The sequence below is a fragment of the Anomaloglossus baeobatrachus genome, chromosome 5, assembly GCF_048569485.1.
Source record: "Anomaloglossus baeobatrachus isolate aAnoBae1 chromosome 5, aAnoBae1.hap1, whole genome shotgun sequence".
Classification (NCBI taxonomy): Eukaryota; Metazoa; Chordata; class Amphibia; order Anura; family Aromobatidae; genus Anomaloglossus; species Anomaloglossus baeobatrachus.
In genome coordinates, this window is record NC_134357.1 from 183,051,396 (window position 1) to 183,076,159 (window position 24,764).

Consider the following 24,764-nt stretch of genomic DNA (forward strand, 5'->3'; position numbering starts at 1 on the left):
TGATAACCCTTTTTGTAGTACCTGGGATTCAATTACAGACAAGTTGTACGAAGAAATGTTATACACTAAATTGGTACCTGTGATCTGGTTTGCATGTGATATGTTGATGGTGCTACCGCGGCCCCTCTTACTCCTCCTCGTTTTCCTCTTTGGTTTGGCCGCTGTGCTAAAAAACGAGACTGTCGTGAGGTATACTGTTCTGTATCCGATCCGGATGATGTTGAATACCGATGATACTGTGTTGGTCTCCTAGGAATATCTTCCACAAATTGCCAACGATAGACCCGATTTTTGGCATAATCTTCTTGATCTCTTAAAAACTTAGACCTTTTCCGTTCTTGAAGAGTCTTACTGAATTCAGCAATAGTGGCTTTGGTTTTAGAGTGGATCCTCTCCCACTCTGCAGTGGGAATCGTGTTCTGAAGTTGCTGTTCGATCGAACTGATGTTGTGTCCCAGGTCCTCAATTTCTTTTTGCAGGAATTCAATCGTCAAAATTATAATGTCCATTGAACACTTATTAACTATACTCTCGAATTTTGAACAATATTCGGGTTTATCTGAAAAAAGAGTCGGTTTCAGTGATACTCGTAAGCCCCTTGGAATGCGTTGCACTCTATGATACTCCGCTAGAGTAGCACAATGCAATTCCAGCGCAGTATGCCTTCTTAATTCTTTTTCATAGTCCCTGGTACGTACTTCTTCATTGGGTACTGATAAAAATGTATTGGGTATAGTCACCCTGGACAATATGTTACTGACCTCATCAGCATCATATGAGAAGGTGGTAAATGACATATGGAAAAGTAGGCAAAAAATAGGCTGGAGCTCAGGTAAAAAAACAACAATCACTGCAAAACGATTATTCCTGGCTCACAGCGTTAAATTTAGGTGCTCAGAAAAAGCAGCAAGTCTAATAGAAAATAATTCTGGCACACTTGGAGACAATATGAAGAGGAGAAAATCTTGAAATGCTTAAATGGTTTTATTTTGTGCATAGATCAAAAAAGAAGTTGATGATAATTCATCCATCCAACGTTTCGACCATTTGAGGTCTTTATCAAGGACAAATTTATCTAATGTAACAAAAACATACGCACCATTAGTGCATGAAAACAAAACATGATTATGGCATTCATTATAACAGCAGTCTCTGATAACATCATGATAGCACATAACCAAATAAAGACATACATATACTTATAAAATCCATGTGCTGAAAAACAGTGAAAATAGAAACCTAATAAAGGAACAAAAGCTCATGAAAGGTACACTTATCATTCGGCAAATGAGGGCAGTAGTGACCCACCTAAATGATCAACTGTATGGTATATATTCAAGACTATGAAGACATCATAATGCAATCAAAGAGATGGATAAAGATGTGATCCTATGTGGGAGACAAAAACAGATAAGTATCGTGTACATGACATATAACCATGCAGATAAGAAGAGTTTCATTCTTCGGCAATAACTGTCTACAGATGTGTCTTTCCCCATTTATACCTTATGCACTGGAGCAAATTGATGATCAGTAGTGGTGACCCTTTTCAGAGGGAATGGGATATAGATAATTCTAAATGCAAGTGGATATAGATATGCGCATTAAAATAATATATAGATTATTTTAACCATATGATTAAAGTGAACTAATGCATCCTGAAGGAGAGTAGTATACCTGGATAAACTATTTCGCTGTCAAAGGTAGATACCTGAGAGCATCAGGGAAAGTTTCGTGTTTCCTTCACTGATGGTTCCTCAGTTGCCTCAGAAGAAGGGGAATATTCTGAGCAAGAGAGTCACATATACTTGCATTACCGCATAAAGTAGGGAGAAGACACATATACAATGACTTCTGTGTATTACATAACATATGGTAAGAAGGCAAAAACTACCTGAAAAATGCAGAGATAGTATACTAATACTTGCACTGAGGAATTCACAACGGCCTCAGGGTAACATCAGTGCTATGGACATAATATGTGAAAATCAGGAGTTACAAGTAGAATAGGAAAAACCAGTATAAGGTACATGTTGTAGGATAAAAAAGTACCCAAATTACCTTAATATTGTTCCAAAAAGGTGAACATGTATGGGATCATATAACAAAGAGGACTCCTTGTGGGGTTCTCAAAGAGACCCTATGGAAAATGTATACATTTAAGTATCAAATAGTATACGTGACAAAAATGGTGGGCTGATATAGACACATACCTGAGGTATTCAAGGTATTAGAAGCAGGGAAGAGCTATTGAGCCATATATGGTGTCACGTATCTAAATACAAATATGGAGAGTGCATAAATAATGCTGTTCCATCATGTTAAAGGCTCAGGAAAAGACGTACACATACCTTGCGTTGGTGATATAGGGTATGGGCCCCAGGGAGACGTGCACTGTGCGGTGGTGGTGTGTCCTTATATAGTGGGAGCAGTGCAGCGTCCACCATCCTGCTTCCTGGATGGTGGAACGCAGTGTGGGCCGGTGGAGCGCACGCCGCGCATGGGAACATGGGAACACGATATGTGCATTTAATGAAGTTTACTGTTCGATAGTTTACGTTACCTTGAATATTTATTATATTAATTGAGTTTGGTCGACTTTAGTTGCTTTTCAGCCTCTGAGTGGTCATCTACAATATGATTGTCAAAAACCCAGTATAAGGATAAGTGAGAATATCATTCTACTACACATAGTGACATGTATTTCTCCCTAAATTGTTTTTTCTTTGTTCCAGGCTCCACCTCCTACTTGATTTCTTCACCGTCCTTGCACCAATCTTGTGTCATCATCACAACTACGCTCAGCTTTAAGGGACCATCACCAAGATTCTCTGTTATTGTGCACTCTGTATAATGTCGTCTTTTGGTATGTTTTACTGACTTGTGCTCTGTACCTGGCTCATGCGTTGGTGTAGATGGCCCGACACTGCGCATTTGCCATGCGCAATTCACAGGCCAGCACACCGTAATCCTTTATATTAGGATCTCACACATTCACATATCTAGTTGTTAGACTTTGCATGTCATTTCCTCTGTCCTGTTTTGTGCCACTCTGGCGCACTGTGCCAATGAATGGGCGCTGTGTGCTTGCTGGGCACAGCTATTCAGCATTTTCACCTTGCTGTCACTCACTTTGGCCTGTGTTCCGTGCTGGGCGCGCGTGCTGGGCCACTAGGTGGCGCTGTGCGCGCTCTCGGTGCGATTCACAGGCCAATCCCTGGTTCCCACACACTTACACACCTCCCCTGTCACATCTTCTCCCATTGGGCTGATGCTTCGCTTCGGGCGCATGCGCGGTGCGGCGCGCCGCACTGCGCATGCGCGGCGTGCGCTCCACCGGCCCACACTGCGTTCCACCATCCAGGAAGCAGGATGGTGGACGCTGCACTGCTCCCACTATATAAGGACACACCACCACCGCACAGTGCACGTCTCCCTGGGGCCCATACCCTATATCACCAACGCAAGGTATGTGTACGTCTTTTCCTGAGCCTTTAACATGATGGAACAGCATTATTTATGCACTCTCCATATTTGTATTTAGATACGTGACACCATATATGGCTCAATAGCTCTTCCCTGCTTCTAATACCTTGAATACCTCAGGTATGTGTCTATATCAGCCCACCATTTTTGTCACGTATACTATTTGATACTTAAATGTATACATTTTCCATAGGGTCTCTTTGAGAACCCCACAAGGAGTCCTCTTTGTTATATGATCCCATACATGTTCACCTTTTTGGAACAATATTAAGGTAATTTGGGTACTTTTTTATCCTACAACATGTACCTTATACTGGTTTTTCCTATTCTACTTGTAACTCCTGATTTTCACATATTATGTCCATAGCACTGATGTTACCCTGAGGCCGTTGTGAATTCCTCAGTGCAAGTATTAGTATACTATCTCTGCATTTTTCAGGTAGTTTTTGCCTTCTTACCATATGTTATGTAATACACAGAAGTCATTGTATATGTGTCTTCTCCCTACTTTATGCGGTAATGCAAGTATATGTGACTCTCTTGCTCAGAATATTCCCCTTCTTCTGAGGCAACTGAGGAACCATCAGTGAAGGAAACACGAAACTTTCCCTGATGCTCTCAGGTATCTACCTTTGACAGCGAAATAGTTTATCCAGGTATACTACTCTCCTTCAGGATGCATTAGTTCACTTTAATCATATGGTTAAAATAATCTATATATTATTTTAATGCGCATATCTATATCCACTTGCATTTAGAATTATCTATATCCCATTCCCTCTGAAAAGGGTCACCACTACTGATCATCAATTTGCTCCAGTGCATAAGGTATAAATGGGGAAAGACACATCTGTAGACAGTTATTGCCGAAGAATGAAACTCTTCTTATCTGCATGGTTATATGTCATGTACACGATACTTATCTGTTTTTGTCTCCCACATAGGATCACATCTTTATCCATCTCTTTGATTGCATTATGATGTCTTCATAGTCTTGAATATATACCATACAGTTGATCATTTAGGTGGGTCACTACTGCCCTCATTTGCCGAATGATAAGTGTACCTTTCATGAGCTTTTGTTCCTTTATTAGGTTTCTATTTTCACTGTTTTTCAGCACATGGATTTTATAAGTATATGTATGTCTTTATTTGGTTATGTGCTATCATGATGTTATCAGAGACTGCTGTTATAATGAATGCCATAATCATGTTTTGTTTTCATGCACTAATGGTGCGTATGTTTTTGTTACATTAGATAAATTTGTCCTTGATAAAGACCTCAAATGGTCGAAACGTTGGATGGATGAATTATCATCAACTTCTTTTTTGATCTATGCACAAAATAAAACCATTTAAGCATTTCAAGATTTTCTCCTCTTCATATTGTCTCCAAGTGTGCCAGAATTATTTTCTATTAGACTTGCTGCTTTTTCTGAGCACCTAAATTTAACGCTGTGAGCCAGGAATAATCGTTTTGCAGTGATTGTTGTTTTTTTACCTGAGCTCCAGCCTATTTTTTGCCTACTTTTCCATATGTCATTTACCACCTTCTCATATGATGCTGATGAGGTCAGTAACATATTGTCCAGGGTGACTATACCCAATACATTTTTATCAGTACCCAATGAAGAAGTACGTACCAGGGACTATGAAAAAGAATTAAGAAGGCATACTGCGCTGGAATTGCATTGTGCTACTCTAGCGGAGTATCATAGAGTGCAACGCATTCCAAGGGGCTTACGAGTATCACTGAAACCGACTCTTTTTTCAGATAAACCCGAATATTGTTCAAAATTCGAGAGTATAGTTAATAAGTGTTCAATGGACATTATAATTTTGACGATTGAATTCCTGCAAAAAGAAATTGAGGACCTGGGACACAACATCAGTTCGATCGAACAGCAACTTCAGAACACGATTCCCACTGCAGAGTGGGAGAGGATCCACTCTAAAACCAAAGCCACTATTGCTGAATTCAGTAAGACTCTTCAAGAACGGAAAAGGTCTAAGTTTTTAAGAGATCAAGAAGATTATGCCAAAAATCGGGTCTATCGTTGGCAATTTGTGGAAGATATTCCTAGGAGACCAACACAGTATCATCGGTATTCAACATCATCCGGATCGGATACAGAACAGTATACCTCACGACAGTCTCGTTTTTTAGCACAGCGGCCAAACCAAAGAGGAAAACGAGGAGGAGTAAGAGGGGCCGCGGTAGCACCATCAACATATCACATGCAAACCAGATCACAGGTACCAATTTAGTGTATAACATTTCTTCGTACAACTTGTCTGTAATTGAATCCCAGGTACTACAAAAAGGGTTATCATTTTGTCCGACTCCACCTCTCAATACATTTGTTTTAGATCAGGAGATGAGGAGGTTTTTTAGGACCTTGAGACTAAAAGCTCACTTTAGTACTGATAAAGCCACAACGGTCGTTAATACTCCGACTGAATCCGATACCATGTTTCGGTTGAAACAATTGGACCTTAGAGTCCCGAGTTCGTTCAACCCTCCTAAGACGTATCACCCCATCGAGACGTATGTTGCTTTGGTTTCTAGAGACATTAATCATACATTAAGGACAGTGGATGAGGGTCAATTCAAGATCAAACGCAATGTTACTATAGAAGAAAGTCGTGCAATACGGGATTTAAAAAATAACCCCAATATCGTTATCAAACCGGCCGATAAGGGTGGGTCCATTGTGGTACTCAACAAGAAATACTACATTGATGAGATTTTGAGCCAATTAGGGGATACAAGTACTTATGTACCTATTTCACGTGATCCAACATCCCATATTCAGGGACTCATTAAACACATTATCCGTATCTATTTGGCCAATAATACCATAGATCAGAAACTATCTGATTTTCTCATTAAAGCCCACCCCATCACACCGGTGTTTTATACCTTACCCAAGGTTCATAAAAACATGAGCCATCCTCCCGGTCGTCCGATTGTCGCTTCGACAGAATCCGTTTTATCGCCCCTTGCTATCACAGTCGAGAGAATCCTCACTCCTCTCATACCCAACATCAAGTCATACCTTAAGGACACTTCCGACTTCTTGACACATTTACAATCCATAGGGTTGTTGCCTCCTGAATGTCTTCTGGTATCCCTTGATGTCAATAGTCTTTATACTAGCATTCAACACCTTGATGGCATACAGGCAGTAAAATGGTTTTTGAATAGACATAGTACTCACTCTCCTTTACAGAATCAATTTTGCATTGATCTCCTTCAACTGGTTCTAGAAAATAATTTCTTTCTGTTCCAAGACCAGTTTTATTTACAGAAACGGGGGACCGCGATGGGTTCTAATTTGGCACCCCCGTATGCTAATATTTTTATGGCGCATTTTGAAGAATTACACATATACAATCATCCACTATGGTTGGAACATGTGATTACATGGAAAAGGTATATTGACGACATCTTCCTCATTTGGCGGGGTGATGTCGCTTCTTTATCACAGTTTCACACAGAGATCAATTCTCTCACACTAGGTCTCACCTTTTCCATTCAATTTGATAGCCATAATATCAATTTTTTAGATACCATGGTAATATCGTCTGACGGCATCCTTAGCACGGATTTGTATGTAAAACCGACCGACCGTAATAGTCTTTTGCATTTTACAAGTTGCCATCCCCGTCACACTAAACAAAGTCTTCCTATTTCCCAACATCAGCGTGTGGCGCGAATTGTATCTGACCCAGCACAACGTGACCTAAGATCCTCAGAAATGAGTATGAAGTTTCTCCAGAGGGGATATCCTATTGATATTGCCAATAAGAAATTTTCTCAAAGACCCACTACTGGGAAGAATATCCCACGTATTCCGTGTATAAACACCTATCATCCTTTTTCTCCTCTTATTAAGAGCATAGTCTGTAAACACTGGCCGCTCCTGAATAAGGCTTATCCAGAGGTTAGCGAATTCAGTGTACCCCCTTTATTTTGTAACAAGAGGCCTCGTAATCTCCGGGACAGTTTTGTAAGGGCTGACATAGGTTCCAGTAAGATTGTACCGAGGCAAACGTTTCTCGGTACTCCCAAAAAAGGCAATTTTCCGTGTCACCACTGCATACAGTGCAACAATCTCACCAGGGGTGACACCTTTACTCACCCTTTGTCAGGACGAATTTTTTCCATACAGGGATTTTTTACATGTGAATCCTCTTTTGTAGTTTACCTTATTAAGTGTCCATGCGGTCTCGGATATGTTGGGGAGACCACCCAACATGTCCGAGACCGTATTAGTAAACACAAATCCACTATTAGGTGTAAACAGATGATGCTCCCTATCCCGTATCATTTCATTACATATGGTCACACGATCGCGCAATTGAAGTACCAGATACTGGAACATGTACCCATACCTAGAAGGGGTGGTAACAGAATACGTACCCTAAAGGAAAGGGAATCCTATTGGATATTTACCCTGAATACGCTGGAACCAAGAGGTCTTAATAGGGAACACGATATGTGCATTTAATGAAGTTTACTGTTCGATAGTTTACGTTACCTTGAATATTTATTATATTAATTGAGTTTGGTCGACTTTAGTTGCTTTTCAGCCTCTGAGTGGTCATCTACAATATGATTGTCAAAAACCCAGTATAAGGATAAGTGAGAATATCATTCTACTACACATAGTGACATGTATTTCTCCCTAAATTGTTTTTTCTTTGTTCCAGGCTCCACCTCCTACTTGATTTCTTCACCGTCCTTGCACCAATCTTGTGTCATCATCACAACTACGCTCAGCTTTAAGGGACCATCACCAAGATTCTCTGTTATTGTGCACTCTGTATAATGTCGTCTTTTGGTATGTTTTACTGACTTGTGCTCTGTACCTGGCTCATGCGTTGGTGTAGATGGCCCGACACTGCGCATTTGCCATGCGCAATTCACAGGCCAGCACACCGTAATCCTTTATATTAGGATCTCACACATTCACATATCTAGTTGTTAGACTTTGCATGTCATTTCCTCTGTCCTGTTTTGTGCCACTCTGGCGCACTGTGCCAATGAATGGGCGCTGTGTGCTTGCTGGGCACAGCTATTCAGCATTTTCACCTTGCTGTCACTCACTTTGGCCTGTGTTCCGTGCTGGGCGCGCGTGCTGGGCCACTAGGTGGCGCTGTGCGCGCTCTCGGTGCGATTCACAGGCCAATCCCTGGTTCCCACACACTTACACACCTCCCCTGTCACATCTTCTCCCATTGGGCTGATGCTTCGCTTCGGGCGCATGCGCGGTGCGGCGCGCCGCACTGCGCATGCGCGGCGTGCGCTCCACCGGCCCACACTGCGTTCCACCATCCAGGAAGCAGGATGGTGGACGCTGCACTGCTCCCACTATATAAGGACACACCACCACCGCACAGTGCACGTCTCCCTGGGGCCCATACCCTATATCACCAACGCAAGGTATGTGTACGTCTTTTCCTGAGCCTTTAACATGATGGAACAGCATTATTTATGCACTCTCCATATTTGTATTTAGATACGTGACACCATATATGGCTCAATAGCTCTTCCCTGCTTCTAATACCTTGAATACCTCAGGTATGTGTCTATATCAGCCCACCATTTTTGTCACGTATACTATTTGATACTTAAATGTATACATTTTCCATAGGGTCTCTTTGAGAACCCCACAAGGAGTCCTCTTTGTTATATGATCCCATACATGTTCACCTTTTTGGAACAATATTAAGGTAATTTGGGTACTTTTTTATCCTACAACATGTACCTTATACTGGTTTTTCCTATTCTACTTGTAACTCCTGATTTTCACATATTATGTCCATAGCACTGATGTTACCCTGAGGCCGTTGTGAATTCCTCAGTGCAAGTATTAGTATACTATCTCTGCATTTTTCAGGTAGTTTTTGCCTTCTTACCATATGTTATGTAATACACAGAAGTCATTGTATATGTGTCTTCTCCCTACTTTATGCGGTAATGCAAGTATATGTGACTCTCTTGCTCAGAATATTCCCCTTCTTCTGAGGCAACTGAGGAACCATCAGTGAAGGAAACACGAAACTTTCCCTGATGCTCTCAGGTATCTACCTTTGACAGCGAAATAGTTTATCCAGGTATACTACTCTCCTTCAGGATGCATTAGTTCACTTTAATCATATGGTTAAAATAATCTATATATTATTTTAATGCGCATATCTATATCCACTTGCATTTAGAATTATCTATATCCCATTCCCTCTGAAAAGGGTCACCACTACTGATCATCAATTTGCTCCAGTGCATAAGGTATAAATGGGGAAAGACACATCTGTAGACAGTTATTGCCGAAGAATGAAACTCTTCTTATCTGCATGGTTATATGTCATGTACACGATACTTATCTGTTTTTGTCTCCCACATAGGATCACATCTTTATCCATCTCTTTGATTGCATTATGATGTCTTCATAGTCTTGAATATATACCATACAGTTGATCATTTAGGTGGGTCACTACTGCCCTCATTTGCCGAATGATAAGTGTACCTTTCATGAGCTTTTGTTCCTTTATTAGGTTTCTATTTTCACTGTTTTTCAGCACATGGATTTTATAAGTATATGTATGTCTTTATTTGGTTATGTGCTATCATGATGTTATCAGAGACTGCTGTTATAATGAATGCCATAATCATGTTTTGTTTTCATGCACTAATGGTGCGTATGTTTTTGTTACATTAGATAAATTTGTCCTTGATAAAGACCTCAAATGGTCGAAACGTTGGATGGATGAATTATCATCAACTTCTTTTTTGATCTATGCACAAAATAAAACCATTTAAGCATTTCAAGATTTTCTCCTCTTCATATTGTCTCCAAGTGTGCCAGAATTATTTTCTATTATCCCCACACATGGAGGCACACCACCGGGCCCCGGGACCACCAAACCCTACCCACGGAGGGGGAAAACAACATCCCAGCTGCTCCCTACCATCGCTCCCAGGATCCCCGTCACCAGCAGCGGTGGTGTCCACCTTCACCACAACCCGTGGGTGGCGTCACGGACTAAATCCCCAAACAAACCCCCCCCTTTTCACTCACGGGCGAGGAGCGCCGCTCGAGTCCCCGGATCCGTCACACCGCTCGAGCAGCAGCAGCAGCGCCGGACCCGAGCGTTAGCGAGCGCAGCGCCCCGCCGCCCACGACACAGGCAGAGAGTAACAAAGCCCATGATAGACCTTGATAGCAGGTAGAGAAGGCTGCACCCTTAACTACACATGAAGGGCAGGAAAAGACTGACAAACCTTGCACTATACAATGAGGTTTCAGGTGATGAGGCAAAGCAGCAGTTAGTATCAAGTGGAACATTTTTGCTGGAGAACATTTTTAGGTCTCTGGCCATGATGTAAATGCAGATATGGAGAGCTTCAGCTATATTACTTTTCTCCAGTTCAAAAAGCCTATACTGTCGTAATTAGAGATGAGCGAACCTGAGGTTCGAGGTTCGAATTTGGAAACCAACTTCCAAATAAAATAAAGTTTAAGTTTGAAATTCGAGGGAGTTACGAGCGCAAACCACTGCAGCGAGCAGCAATATGCTTGGGTGTGATTGATGCTCTGCCCTGTGCAAGCCATGATCAGTGTTTGAACGGCGCACACTGCTGTAGTGTGCACTTGCCAATTACTGACTTCCATTGAGGTTTGTTTCAAGTCAGGGTCACAAACCGAACCTTAACTAATGTTTGAATGTGCCATGTGAACCAAACCTCCATAAGTTCACTCATCTTTAGTCGTAATATCACTTAACGTATATTAGAGCTCAACCATTATTTTGCAGTGAAATGATAGATGCCTATTAGTAAGATGGCTAAAATCACGGTATAAAGTGAGTTTAAAAAGATAATTTGATCCATTACATGCAGTACATGCATATGATCAGAGTTATGAGGCATTCAGGACAAAGCGTATTTTTGCTGCATTCGCTATGTTCTCTGCGCAGGAGACTCAAGAGTCTCTGCACAAGAAGTTTGTACTGTACAACCCAGCATTTTGGATGCAGCAAAAATACACTGCGTCGAAAATGCTGCTAACACTGAGTGTGGGAACGTACCATAAAAGTGCTTTCCTAGGTCTACATCTCTGCTATTATAGCGTTTGTTATAATGTAAAATCAGCGCCATCATTAGCTCAATTTACCAGGATGGATTCCTGTGTCTCATCATTATGAGCTCAGTGAATATGATCAGCAGTAATGAGCTTACAGAAGATTACAGCCCACTCATTCATTAAAGTTACTTCAACAGTCATTATCACAGGGAGCTGAAGACTTCAGGGACTAGCTTAAGATTATGTAAAAATGTGAAAACTTAAAATGCATTAAGTTTAATAATCTGAAGCCATTATTTTATATTAGATTATTCATGAGTAACAGCCCTTTATGCCAGTTTCCATAAGTAGAGTGTCTAGATGTTTTCACCTCACTGTGGTACAGTGCCTCACCTGCATTTTGCTGGGTGTAAGAGTGTCACCCCTTGTCAGCACCAATGGACCATAATGCAGTCAGACCTAGAGTTGAGCGTGGTTCGCGGTTCGTGGTTCTCCAGTTCGCGGCTCGAGTGATTTTGGGGGCTGTTCTAGATCAAACTAGAACTCGAGCTTTTTGCTAAAGCTCGATAGTTCTAGATACGTTCGAGAACGGTTCTAGCAGCAAAAAAAACAGCTAATTCCTAGCTGGCTTTCCGCTGTAATAGTGTAAGTCACTCTGTGACTCACACTATTATGACATTTCAGTGTATAGTGTGCGGGAACAGCGCATTCAGATCACTGCTGTATGGATAATGGCGATCGCCAATTTTTTTTTTTTTTTCCTTGTCTTCCTTCCCTAAGCGCGCGCGTGTAGTGGGGAGGGCCAGCATGTCAGCCAATCCCAGACACACACAGCTAAGTGGACTTTTAGCCAGAGAAGCAACGGCATGTGTGATAGGATGTCCATGTCACATGTCCCTGCAGTATAAAACCGGACATTTTTCTCCAGCACGCCATTATCTGCCTTCTGCGTCCTTGGTGTCACACATCACTGGCGCAGCTCATCTCTCCGATACTGCTGTGTACGCTCCATACACAGCGCTGTTCAGCATAGGGATAGCACTTTCTATCAGTCCTTTTAAGGGCTCATACCGGCAGGGTCAGAGCCATAGGTGACAGGTCTGTGAAAACAGAGTTTAACAGCTACACAAGATGACTGCGTCTGTGTAGCTAAGGTCAGGGATTTCCTCGCTGCATTTCCCCATTAGGAGGGATAGAAAGGCAGGCTTCCTTTCCTCTACCCAGAGACCCACAACCCTGCCACTGTACCCTCCTGCCCTTTGCACACTCAAACTCATTGTTGCTAAGCCATTATACTAGCAAATACTGAGTGAACTTAGTGGCATCATAAACGTGGCTGTTGGACTTCTGTATAGTCCCACTAGTGCAAAGATATTTGCAGCACGTCTGCCTGCATTGCACACTAAAACTCATTGTTACTAAGCCATTATACTAGCAAAAACTGAGTGAACTTAGTGGCATCCTAAACATGGCTGTTGGACTGCTGTATTGCCCCAGTAGTGCAAAGATATTTGCAGCACGTCTGCATGCATTGCACACTAAAACTCATTGTTACTAAGCCATTATACTAGCAAACACTGAGGGAACTTAGTGGCATCCTAAACGTGGCTATTGGACTTCTGTATAGTCCCACTTGTGCAAAGATATTTGCAGCACGTCTGCCTGCATTGCATACTCCAACTCATTCTTACTAAGCCATTATACTAGCAAACACTGAGTGAACTTAGTGGCATCCTAAACGTGGCTATTGGACTTCTGTATTGCCCCAGTAGTGCAAAGATATTTGCAGCACGTCTGCCTGCATTGCACACTAAATCTCATTGTTACTAAGCCATTATACTAGCAATTTATGCTGCCAGTTTAAGGGCCGTAGTTGCATTGTCAGGGATAATTATTCTTTATTATTCTGCTGTTAATAAAGCTAGACCACCGCTGCAATCTACACCACCTCTCAATTTTTACTACCACATTTTAAGTGCACAATCTTGTCGCAATCAACATGAGTGGCAAAATGACAGATGCTGGTGGAAAGGGGAAGAGGCGTGTTGGAAAAGGAAAAAAAGGGTTTGTCCGTGGGGAAGGTGGCAAAGCTCCATTAACATCTGCTGAAGATAGACCATCTACCAGCAAAAGTAAGATGTCTACTACTTACCGTGGACAATCCGATGTGCTCCCTTTTTTATGAACACGAACAACAGGAACAAAGGTAGATGATGGCCAAAAAAGGAAAATGATTGAATGGATCTCAAGTGGTCCAACAAGTGCCCTCTCAGCCACCTCAACTACCGCATCCAAAAAACACCAGTCCTCTGAGTTGTCATCCCAATCAAACTTGCTTTCTCCCAGCTCTGAAGTCTCCATCAGCCCTGCACAGTATGGTGGAACTGAGATGGCTGAGTCTGCAGAGCTGTTCAGTCACACTATAGCCTGGGAATCAGAGGTCTGCTCCCAAGCTACAGTGAGTACAGACCAGGAAATGGTCTGCAGTGATGCCCAGAACCTTTGTGACTCTGATTCAGGCCGTGAGGACCAAGTTTCTGAGCATAATGTTGTCCCTTTGTCACAAACTGTAACACCTGTGGTTATAGACAATGAGGAACATACTGATGACGATGAGACGCAGATACCAGATTGGGATGACAACTTAAATATTCGGTCAGAGCAAGAAGAGGCTCGGTCTGAGGGTAAGGGGAGTGCAAACACAACAATTGATGAGGAAGTTCTAGATCCCACCTACTGTCAACCCACAGTCAGGCACTCGAGGAGGTCAACAGAGGCGGTGGAGGAGGATGCAACCGACGACGAAGTTACCTTGCGCCTTCCTGGACAGAGTCGGAGCACTTCACAAACCAGGAGAACAGAGTAAAAAAGCTTCTGCGATATCAAAAGGTTTATTCATATACATATTAAACATATAGTGTCAATATTTGAATAAGACAGGCACAAGAAAAAGGTGGTAAAAATGGCAAACACCTGGAAGCTGCACAAATAACTATAGAAAGCAGATCAAATATCCATCCACCAGGCCGTGTGTATCCAGAAGGAAGACATGAAAAACCCCAAGTGGGCTCATATATCAAATGCTCAACAGGAATCCTGATGGTTACACTGGCATCAACAGTGGAGGGAATACAAAAGGAAAACAGTGATTGTATTGGAGGGATCAGATGCATCGGGCAGCCCCTGACAGATATATCAACCCGTGGGGGTTTGATGTAGGTAAGGGGGAACGGGGCAAGCCAGATGCATAAAAACCCAGTCAACAAATACCGCAAACCTGTGTAAAAGGATAGGATATAACAGAGCGTGCAGACAACCAGGGGTGGCAGAGGAGGTAAAACCCCCACTACAGACTCCAACGTACGTTTCACGATTGTGAAGTATTCGCTTCGTCAGGGAGTGGGTAATTAGCACAGAGGGGCTGCTACAAATACCCCCAACCACAGCTGGGACAACGCATTGGTAATTCAGCGCATGCGCACACCGCGCCATGCAGGCTCAGAACCCCCACCCCCCCCAGCCGTCATGATCCCGCGCGTGCACGGGAGCAGGGACGCATCCCCATGGCTCCCGCGCACGCGCGCCGACCAGCCAAGGCAGGGCACCGCACTGAGACTACGGCGCATGCGCACATTGCGCCGCACAGGCGCTCCCTTTTTTATGAACACGAACAACAGGAACAAAGGTAGATGATGGCCAAAAAAGGAAAATGATTGAATGGATCTCAAGTGGTCCAACAAGTGCCCTCTCAGCCACCTCAACTACCGCATCCAAAAAACACCAGTCCTCTGAGTTGTCATCCCAATCAAACTTGCTTTCTCCCAGCTCTGAAGTCTCCATCAGCCCTGCACAGTATGGTGGAACTGAGATGGCTGAGTCTGCAGAGCTGTTCAGTCACACTATAGCCTGGGAATCAGAGGTCTGCTCCCAAGCTACAGTGAGTACAGACCAGGAAATGGTCTGCAGTGATGCCCAGAACCTTTGTGACTCTGATTCAGGCCGTGAGGACCAAGTTTCTGAGCATAATGTTGTCCCTTTGTCACAAACTGTAACACCTGTGGTTATAGACAATGAGGAACATACTGATGACGATGAGACGCAGATACCAGATTGGGATGACAACTTAAATATTCGGTCAGAGCAAGAAGAGGCTCGGTCTGAGGGTGAGGGGAGTGCAAACACAACAATTGATGAGGAAGTTCTAGATCCCACCTACTGTCAACCCACAGTCAGGCACTCGAGGAGGTCAACAGAGGCGGTGGAGGAGGATGCAACCGACGACGAAGTTACCTTGCGCCTTCCTGGACAGAGTCGGAGCACTTGTAGCACGTCTACAACTGCATCATCAGCCACCACTCTGCCTCTGAGCACTAGTCGGGGGGGCTCAGCAGGTCGCATGCCCTCTAAGCCTTGCCTAGCCTGGTCCTTTTTTGACATAGAAAAAGATCGCCCAAATTATGTGATGTGTAAAATTTGTCGTGATTCTGTTAGTAGAGGTCAAAACCTCAGCAGTTTGACAACTTCTTCCATGAATCGTCACATGAATAAATATCATAGGTCCCAATGGGACGCTCACCGTGCTGCAATGCAGCCTAGCGGAGCGAACCATCCACGGCCCGCCCCTTCCAGTGCATCCGCGCGCTCTTCATCTTCTAGGACTGTGGGGACAGCTGTCACACCTGGTTTTCCACGCACAACTTCCACCACTGTAACCACAACAGGCAGTTTGCTTGGTAGGTCGTCAGCTGGTTTGGAAGGGGAAACAAGTGCGTGTGTAAAGCTCTCTCAGACATCGATAGCACCAACATTGGATGAAGGCAACATCATGTCTCCGACTGCACTTTCCTCACAAACCTGCATTTTTACAGGGACTCCCTACTCAACACCGTCTACACACAGCAGCCAGATCTCTGTCCCTCAGATGTGGACAAATAAAAGGCCATTTCCTGCGACCCATGACAAAGCTAAGAGGTTGACTTTATCCCTCTGTAAGCTCTTGGCTACCGAAATGCTGCCTTTCCGCCTGGTGGACACACAGGATTTTAGAGACCTTATGTCTGTCGCTGTGCCCCAGTACCAGATGCCCAGTCACCACTACTTCTCTAAGAAAGGTGTGCCTGCGCTACACCAGCATGTTGCACACAACATCAACGCTTCCTTGAGAAACTCTGTGTGTGAACGGGTGCATTTTACCACGATACTTGGACCAGTAAGCATGGACAGGGACGTTGCATGTCGCTGACTGGGCACTGGGTAACAATGGTGATAGATGGTGAAGGGTCTGCTGCACAAGTCTTGCCGTCCCCACGACTTGTGTGTCACTCCTCTGTCTTTCCAAGTTCCGCCACTGCTTCTGCCTCCTCCACCTCATCTGTGTCCTCCACCTCCGCCCCAAGCCTGCCTGGTCAGGCCACCGGCGTTCTCACTGCGCAGAAGGAATCACGCACCCCTCATTACTATGCTGGCAGCAGAGCGCAACGTCATCAGGCGGTCTTTAGCTTGACATGTCTTGGGAATAAGAGTCACACAGCTGAGGAGTTGTGGTCAGCTCTGCGGTCCGAGTTTAATAAATGGTTGTCTCCACTCAACCTGCAGCCTGGTAAGGCCGTGTGCGACAATGCTGCAAACCTGGGTGCGGCCCTTCGCCTGGGCAAGGTGACACACGTGCCTTGTATGGCTCACGTGTTGAACCTTGTTGTCCAGCAATTTTTAACACACTATCCCGGCCTAGATGGCCTTCTGACCAGGGCACGAAAACTGTCTGCTCACGTCCGCCGTTCAACCGCCGCAGCTGAGCGACTTGCATCGCTCCAGCAGTCTTTCGGCCTGCCGGTTCATCGCCTGAAATGCGATGTGGCGACACGCTGGAATTCGACTCTCCACATGTTACAGCGACTGTGGCAGCACCGCCGAGCCCTTGTGCAATACGTCATGACGTATAGCCTGGGCCAACGAGATGCAGAGGTGGGGCAGATCACCCTGATGGAGTGGTCTCAGATCAAGGACCTATGCACGCTTCTGCACAGTTTCGACATGGCGACGAATATGTTTAGCGCTGACAATGCCATTATCAGCATGACAATTCCAGTCATTTACATGCTGGAGCACACGCTAAACACTATTCGGAGTCAGGGGGTGGGATAACAGGAAGGGGAGGAACTACAGGAGGATTCATATGCGCAAGACATAACAACATCTCCAAGGTCCAGACGTTCATCATCACCAACGCGGCAGGCATGGGACCATGGGGGACAGGGATCAACAAGGGCGCATGGTAGCAGGCGAAATGTTGAGGAAGGTGCAGGAGAACATGAAGAAATGGAGGACGAACTGTCCATGGACATGGAAGACTCAGCGGATGAGGGAGACCTTGGTCAAATTTCAGTTGAAAGAGGTTGGGGGGAGATGTCAGAGGAAGAAAGAACGGTTAGCACTTCTATGCCACAAACACAGCGTGGACTTGGTCCGCATGGCTGCGCAAGACACATGAGTGCTTTCTTGCTGCACTACCTCCAACATGACCCTCGTATTGTCAAAATTAGAAGTGATGATGACTACTGGCTTGCCACACTATTAGATCCCCGGTACAAGTCCAAATTTTGTGACATAATTCCAGCCATAGAAAGGGACGCACCTATGCAGGAGTATCAGCAGAAGCTGTTACTCGATCTTAGCTCGGCTTTTCCACCAAACAACCGTGCAGGTGCAGGGAGTGAATCTCCCAGTTGTAACTTGACAAACATGGGACGGTCTCGTCATCTTCAACAGTCTACCCGTACCAGTAGGACTGTATCTGGTGCTGGTAACAGCAATTTTATGGAATCTTTTCATAATTTTTTTAGACCCTCCTTTGCAAGGCCAACAGAGACAACAAGTCTAACACATAGTCAACGGATGGAGAGGATGATACAGGAGTATCTCCAAATGAACATCGATGCCATGACTTTGCAAATGGAGCCTTGCTCATTTTGGGCTTCAAATCTTGAAAAATGGCCAGAGCTCTCCACTTACGCCTTGGAGATTTTGTCGTGTCCAGCTGCCAGCGTTGTCTCTGAACGGGTCTTCAGTGCTGCTGGGTGTGTGCTGACAGATAAGCGCACGCGTCTGTCCAGTGACAATGTGGACAGACTAACGTTCATCAAAATGAACAAGTCATGGATCCACAAGGAATTTACTACCCCTGTGTCATCCTGGGGAGAGTAAATGCTTGTGGATTTGGAATGTGCTTGATGCAAATCAAAACATCCTGTTTGCAACTAGGGCACAAGTGCTGCCATTGATGGGGTGTCTGTGTGGCCCAATTTTTTTAAAAAAGGGAGACTCCGCTTGGAGTAACCCTTACTTACATTGTTTTTAAAAATGATCCAAGATGAACAGAGCTGGGATCAGGAAAGACTTTGCTACCTACCCCGGTGTCATCCTGGGGACGGTTAAGAATGGCGTATTTTTGAATGTGCTTGATGCAAATCTAGCTGTGAAGTGTACAACTAGGGCACAAGTGCTGCCACTGAAAAAGTCGGTGTGTGTGGGGCACAATTTTTGGAAAAAAGGGAGACTCCGCTTGGAGTAACCCTTGCTTACATTGTTTTTTAAAAGGAGCCAAGATGAACAAGTCATGGTTCAGCAAAGACTTTGCTACCTACCCCGGTGTCATCCTGGGGACAGTCCAGGCCCCCCACAAGGTACTCTCCAGGGGCAGGGGGGCCAAAGAGGAGAAGTGAGAGCCCCCCTCGGGACCCTCCACGGTGGGGCGGGCAGCGGCAGCATCCGGCGTCTGCCCCGGCCATCGGGAGGAATCTCCAGCGACGCCGCGGCGGCTGAGAAAGGAGCGTGTCCAGCCCGGGGCCTTCTTCCGGTATCGGGCCTCAGGCTGTAGTACAGAGCCCAGCGGCGTCTACCGGCCGGGAGTGAGCCCGGCGTTTAATGGAGATCAGCGGCGGCCAAAGAGGGGGCGGGTCCGGCCCGGGGCTACTTTCGGTCTCGGGCCTTGGACTGGATTGTGGAGGCCAGCGGCGGCTCTGGGACTGGAGCGTGCCCAGTGGGGAAGCGAGGACGGCAGCGTGCGGAGAGGGGCGTGTCCAGCCTGGGGCCTGCTTTCACCTGGGAGCATACCCGGCAGGAGATGGAGGCCAGCAGTACCACTCATGGGCGGCGGAGGGGCCGGGTGCAGGCAGCCAGCGGGGGGGGCGGTGTGGGAAGGCGGCACCCAGATACCCGTGAGGCAGCAGGGAGCAGGAGTGATGGCAGGAGCCCAGAGGTTACTGCCAGGTCACTTAGGTCCTCCGTATGGCGCTCGGGGAGGACCCGCCGAGATGTGTTTGTTGTCGGCCCAGAGGGCAGGAGGCAGCGGCGGGGAGCTGCCTGATCCTGAGGGGAGGCTCCACCTGGAAGAGGACATAGTCGGCGGTGGCAGCTCAGGGGACAAGACGGTCTCGTGGGATGTCAGTGCGCAGGAAGCAGCGGTTCGCGGATACTAGTGCCCATGCGGCGGCTCAGGAGAGTCGTCGTGGTGGAGGGGACGCATCGGCTGTGTCCTCTGGAGCTGGTACAGTGGAGGATGGATACAGCAAGGAAGAGGAAGGAGCCCTCTTGTCGGGGGACGAATCAGAGGAACAGATGGCGGAGGATGTCGAGTTACCGATTTTTGGATTTTCTGAGCCGCGGTCGATTGAGCTAGCTGTGAATTCGGCATTGGTTACGGCGCGGAGTGGTGATGTCGGGGAGGCGGCTGTGGGCATGGCAGGGTCAAAGGTGTCAGATCTTTTCAGTCAGTTGCTGGGGCTTTTGCAGGGTTTAGCAGCTAAAGAGATCCAGGGAGGGACGCGAGCGCCAGCGGCGGCGGCCTGGACGGGGTCGGCGGCGGACGGTGCAGCATCGGTAGGCGGTGAGAGATTGCTGGAAGGGGCAGGAGCAAATAGCGTGGTAGTGGAGTCGGTGGGTGTGAAGCAGGTTGAAAAAGAGAAGGTAAAGGAAGACGAGGTGGTGCGTCTAGATGACAGGGCTAAGAGCGAAGTTTACGTATGCTTTGAGGGCCCGCTGGGGGCTCACCTTAAAAAAGAGGTGAGGGAAAAGATTTGGAAAAGGGAGTATGTGGAGATATTTTCCTTACTGCCCCATGAAAAATTTAATTTAGACAAGGTGAAGCCGAGTGATTCCAAGAAGGAAAAGGAAGAGGAAGAAAAACGCCATTATAGGCTCATTCCTCGTTCTTTTTCCAATTGGTAGCAGGCATTTGCGATTTTGGCAAGTGTGATCGGGGAGAAGGAGCCAGAGCACTGCTTGGCTTTGTTTGGATATATGGACGCAATCAGGGAGGCATAGGATGTATGGCGGCTTGGCCTGGTTGAGATACGATGAACAGTTTAGGCAGAGGAAGGCGTTGCGGACAGGCATGCGGTGGGATCATAAGGATATTTCCTTGTGGATGAGTTTGATGGCGGTCCCGAGCCAGCCCTTTCGTGGCGGCGCCGGGGGAGCGGGAGTCGGGCCCCCGGGAAATCAGAAATAGGGATTTTGCTGGCAGTTTAACGAAGGCCAGTGCAAATTTGGCGCAGCCTGTTGTTTTAAGCACGAGTGCGCCGGCTGCGGGGGGGGGGGGATAGTTTGTCCAAATGTTTCAAGAAGAGGAGTGGTAAGGCCGGGGACGGGTCTGGTAAAAGGGAGGACGCTGGTGAAAATAGAGGCGATGGTACCGTTTTTAAATAGGTACCCGGATGGGGCAGCGGCATCCCTTTTGCGGTCTGTTTTATTGTATGGTTTTCGTATCCCGTCGGTGGTTGAGGCATCACCGCCGTTATGTCGTAATTTGCGGTCGGCAAGGGAACACCCTCAGATTGTAAGCGAGAAGTTGGGTAAAGAAGTTGAGTTGAGCAGGATGGAGGGGCCGTTTGAGGGCCCGCCATGCTGCAATCTGGTGGCGTCTCCGTTGGGGGTGGTGCCAAAGAAGGAGCTGAATAAATTTCGGCTCATTCATCATCTATCATTTCCGGAGGGGTCGTCAGTGAATGATGGCATTACGCCGGAATTGTCGGCGGTGTATTACGTTTCGTTTGACAGAGCGTTGGATTTGGTAAGGACGGCAGGGTGTGGTGCATTGATGGCAAAGGCGGATGTTGAACCAGCATTTCATTTGTTGCCGGTGCACTCGGATAGTCAGCACCTTCTGGGTTACTGGTGGAGTGGGAAGTTTTATGTTGATCGTTGTTTACCAATGGGTTGTTCGATTTCCTGTTCGTATTTTGAGGCGCTTAGTTCATTTGTTGAGTGGGTGATGCGGGACGTGTCCGGCTTGTCCTCCATCATCCATTATTTGGATGATTTTCATTGTGTTGGTCCGGCGGGTTCGGTGGTTTGCGCTGGTTTGTTGTTTGCCTTGGAGAGAGTGGCGGATCGTTTTGGGATTCCTTTGGTGCGGGAAAATACGGAGGGTCCGGCGTCGGTTATGCAGTTTCTGGGGATAGAAATCGATTCTCTGGCTATGGAATGTAGGTTGCCTGAGGACAAAATTTTGAATTTGCGGGATGCGGTAGCGGCAATGATGGCGGCAAACATGGTACAGTCTTTGCTCGGGAAGCTGAATTATGCCAATGGGGAGTGTGTTTGCTAGGCAGTTTGCGATGGCTACGGCAGGCGTGAGGTCATCGGCTCATTTTGTGCGGGTCACGCAGGAGATCAAGGAGGATTTGTTGGTTTGGGACGTCTTCTTGTGGTGGTTTAACGGCCGGGCTTTGTGGTTTAAAAAGGTGGTGCCCAATGGGGCGCTGGAGCTGTATACTGATGCGGCCGGGCCGGCGAGTTTTGGCGCGATTTGTCAAGGCCAATGGTGCGCAGGGAGGTTGCCCGAGGACTGGCGGCAGGGTAACCTGGTAAAAAATTTGGCGTTGCTGGAGTTGTGTCCGATTGTGGTGGCGGTCGAGTTGTAGGGATCACAGTTTTCAGGACTCAAAGTCTGTTTTCATTGCGACAATCAGGCAGTTGTGCATGCGATATACAGTTTGTCAGCTAAAGGCCCCGTTACACGCGTTGATTTATCGTGCGATCGCATGTGCGATCGCACCCGCCCCCATCGTTTGTGCATCACGGGCAATTTGTTGCCCGTGTCGCACAAAGTCGGTCACCCCTGTCACACGTACTTACCTCCTGAACGACCTCGCTGTGGGCGGCGAACATCATCTTCCTGAAAGGGGAGAGACGTTCGGCGTCACAGCGACATCACACAGCGGCCGCCCAATAGAAGCGGAGGGGCGGAGATGAGCGGGACGTAACATTCCGCCCACCTCCTTCCTTCCTCATTGTCGGCGGGACGCAGTTAAGCTGTGCTCGTCATTCCCGAGGTGTCACACGGAACGGATGTGTGCTGCCTCAGGAACGACGAACAACCTTCATTCAGGAATGTGACCAATATTTTGAAAATGAACGACGTGTCAACGAGCAACGATAAGGTGAGTATTTTTGCTCGTTAACAGTCGCTCGTAGCTGTCACACGTTACGATATGTCAAACGATGCCGGATGTGCATCACGGAATCCGTGACCCCGACAACATATAACCCGATATATTTTAGCGTGTAACGGGGCTTTAAGTCTGGGCCTGTAGTGGCATATTTGCGGCATGTGGTGCTCAAGTGTTTACAATTGAATATTCATGTGGTGGCAAAACATGTTCCGGGGGTCAACAATGGGGTGGCTGACGCTTTATCTCGTTTTCAGTTCTGCAGGTTTCGGGATTTGATGCCAGGGGCAGATGAGATCGGAGCGGTGTGTCCAGAGAGCTTGTGGAGTCTGGTGAGGCTGTATTTGTGGGTTTGATTAGGAACTCGGTGACCGAGGTTACTTGGTGCCGTTATGCTAAAGTGTGGGCTGATTAGCAGGCATTGTTGGGAGCGATGTTTAAAAAAGGGTGGGTGGATTATCTGTTGGCGCTACTGGCATTTGTGAGTGATGATATCAGGGCCAGTAGTTCAGCATCGGCAGTGGCACTTAGGGTGGCGGCTGTGGCTTTTTGGTTGAAGGTTAGAGGCGAGCAAGACGTTTCGCGGGATTTTCGTGTGTGGCAGGCCTTGAAGGGGTTTTGTAAAGGAGTAAAGGAGCGGGACACTAGGCGGCCAATTTCATTTGAGTTGTTAAGGCGTTTAGTGAGCGGTTTGCGGTGGATTTGTGTTTTGGTTTATGAGAGGGTGCTTTTTGAGACTGCTTTTGTGTTAGCCTTTTTTGGGGCTTTTCGGATCGGGGGAGTTGGTGAGCCCATCTAGGGTTAGAGGTGGTGGTTTGCTGTCTGAGGATGTGTCGGTAGTAGGGCAGAGAGTTGAGTGTCGGCTTCGTCGGTCCAAAACAGACCAGATGGGTTGAGGCAGCTTGGTGGTGCTGTATGCGGTGCAGGGGGATGAGTTGTGCCCGATGCAGGTGGTGAGTAAGTTTTTTGGTCTGCGGGGCGGCCTGCAAGGCCCGCTGGTACGTCATAAGGATGGTGCTTTGTTGTATCGTTACCAGTTTGCAACAATGCTGAGGAGTTGTTTGCGCTGGGCTGGTGAGCACCCAGAAGATTATGGGTCACATTCCTTTAGAATCAGGGCGGCCACGGAAGCTTCTCGTTGGGGCCTTGGGGATGAGGTGGTGAGACGGATTGGACGGTGGGAGTCTTCTCGTTTTCGTGGTTATGTGCGCCCACAGTTGTTATCGCTTTGAGGACTTAGGGGGGCTTTACATGTTGTGACATAGCTACCGATATATCATCGGGGTTACGTCGTTAGTGACGCACATCCGGCGCCGGTAGCAAAATAGCAACTTGTAAATCCTAGGTGCGACGATGAACGAGCACAGAAACATATAATATCGCTGATCTGTGTAACGTCATTCATTTCCATAATGTCAGTTCGACCGCAGTTACGATGTTGTTTGTCGTTCCTGCAGCTCCACACATCGCTGTGTGTAAACCCGCAGTAGCTACAAACATCTCCTTACCTGCGTTCCGATGGCAATGCGGAAGGGAGAAGGTGGGCGGGATGTTATGTTCCGCTCATCTCCGCCCCTCCGCTTCTATTGGCCGGCCGATTAGTGATGTCACGATGACGCCGAACGCACCTCCCCCTTGAAGGAGGCATTGTTCGGCAGTCACAGCGACGTCGCCGAGCAGGTATGTGTGTGTGAAGATGCCGTAGCGATAATGTTCGCTACGGCAGCAATCACCGCAT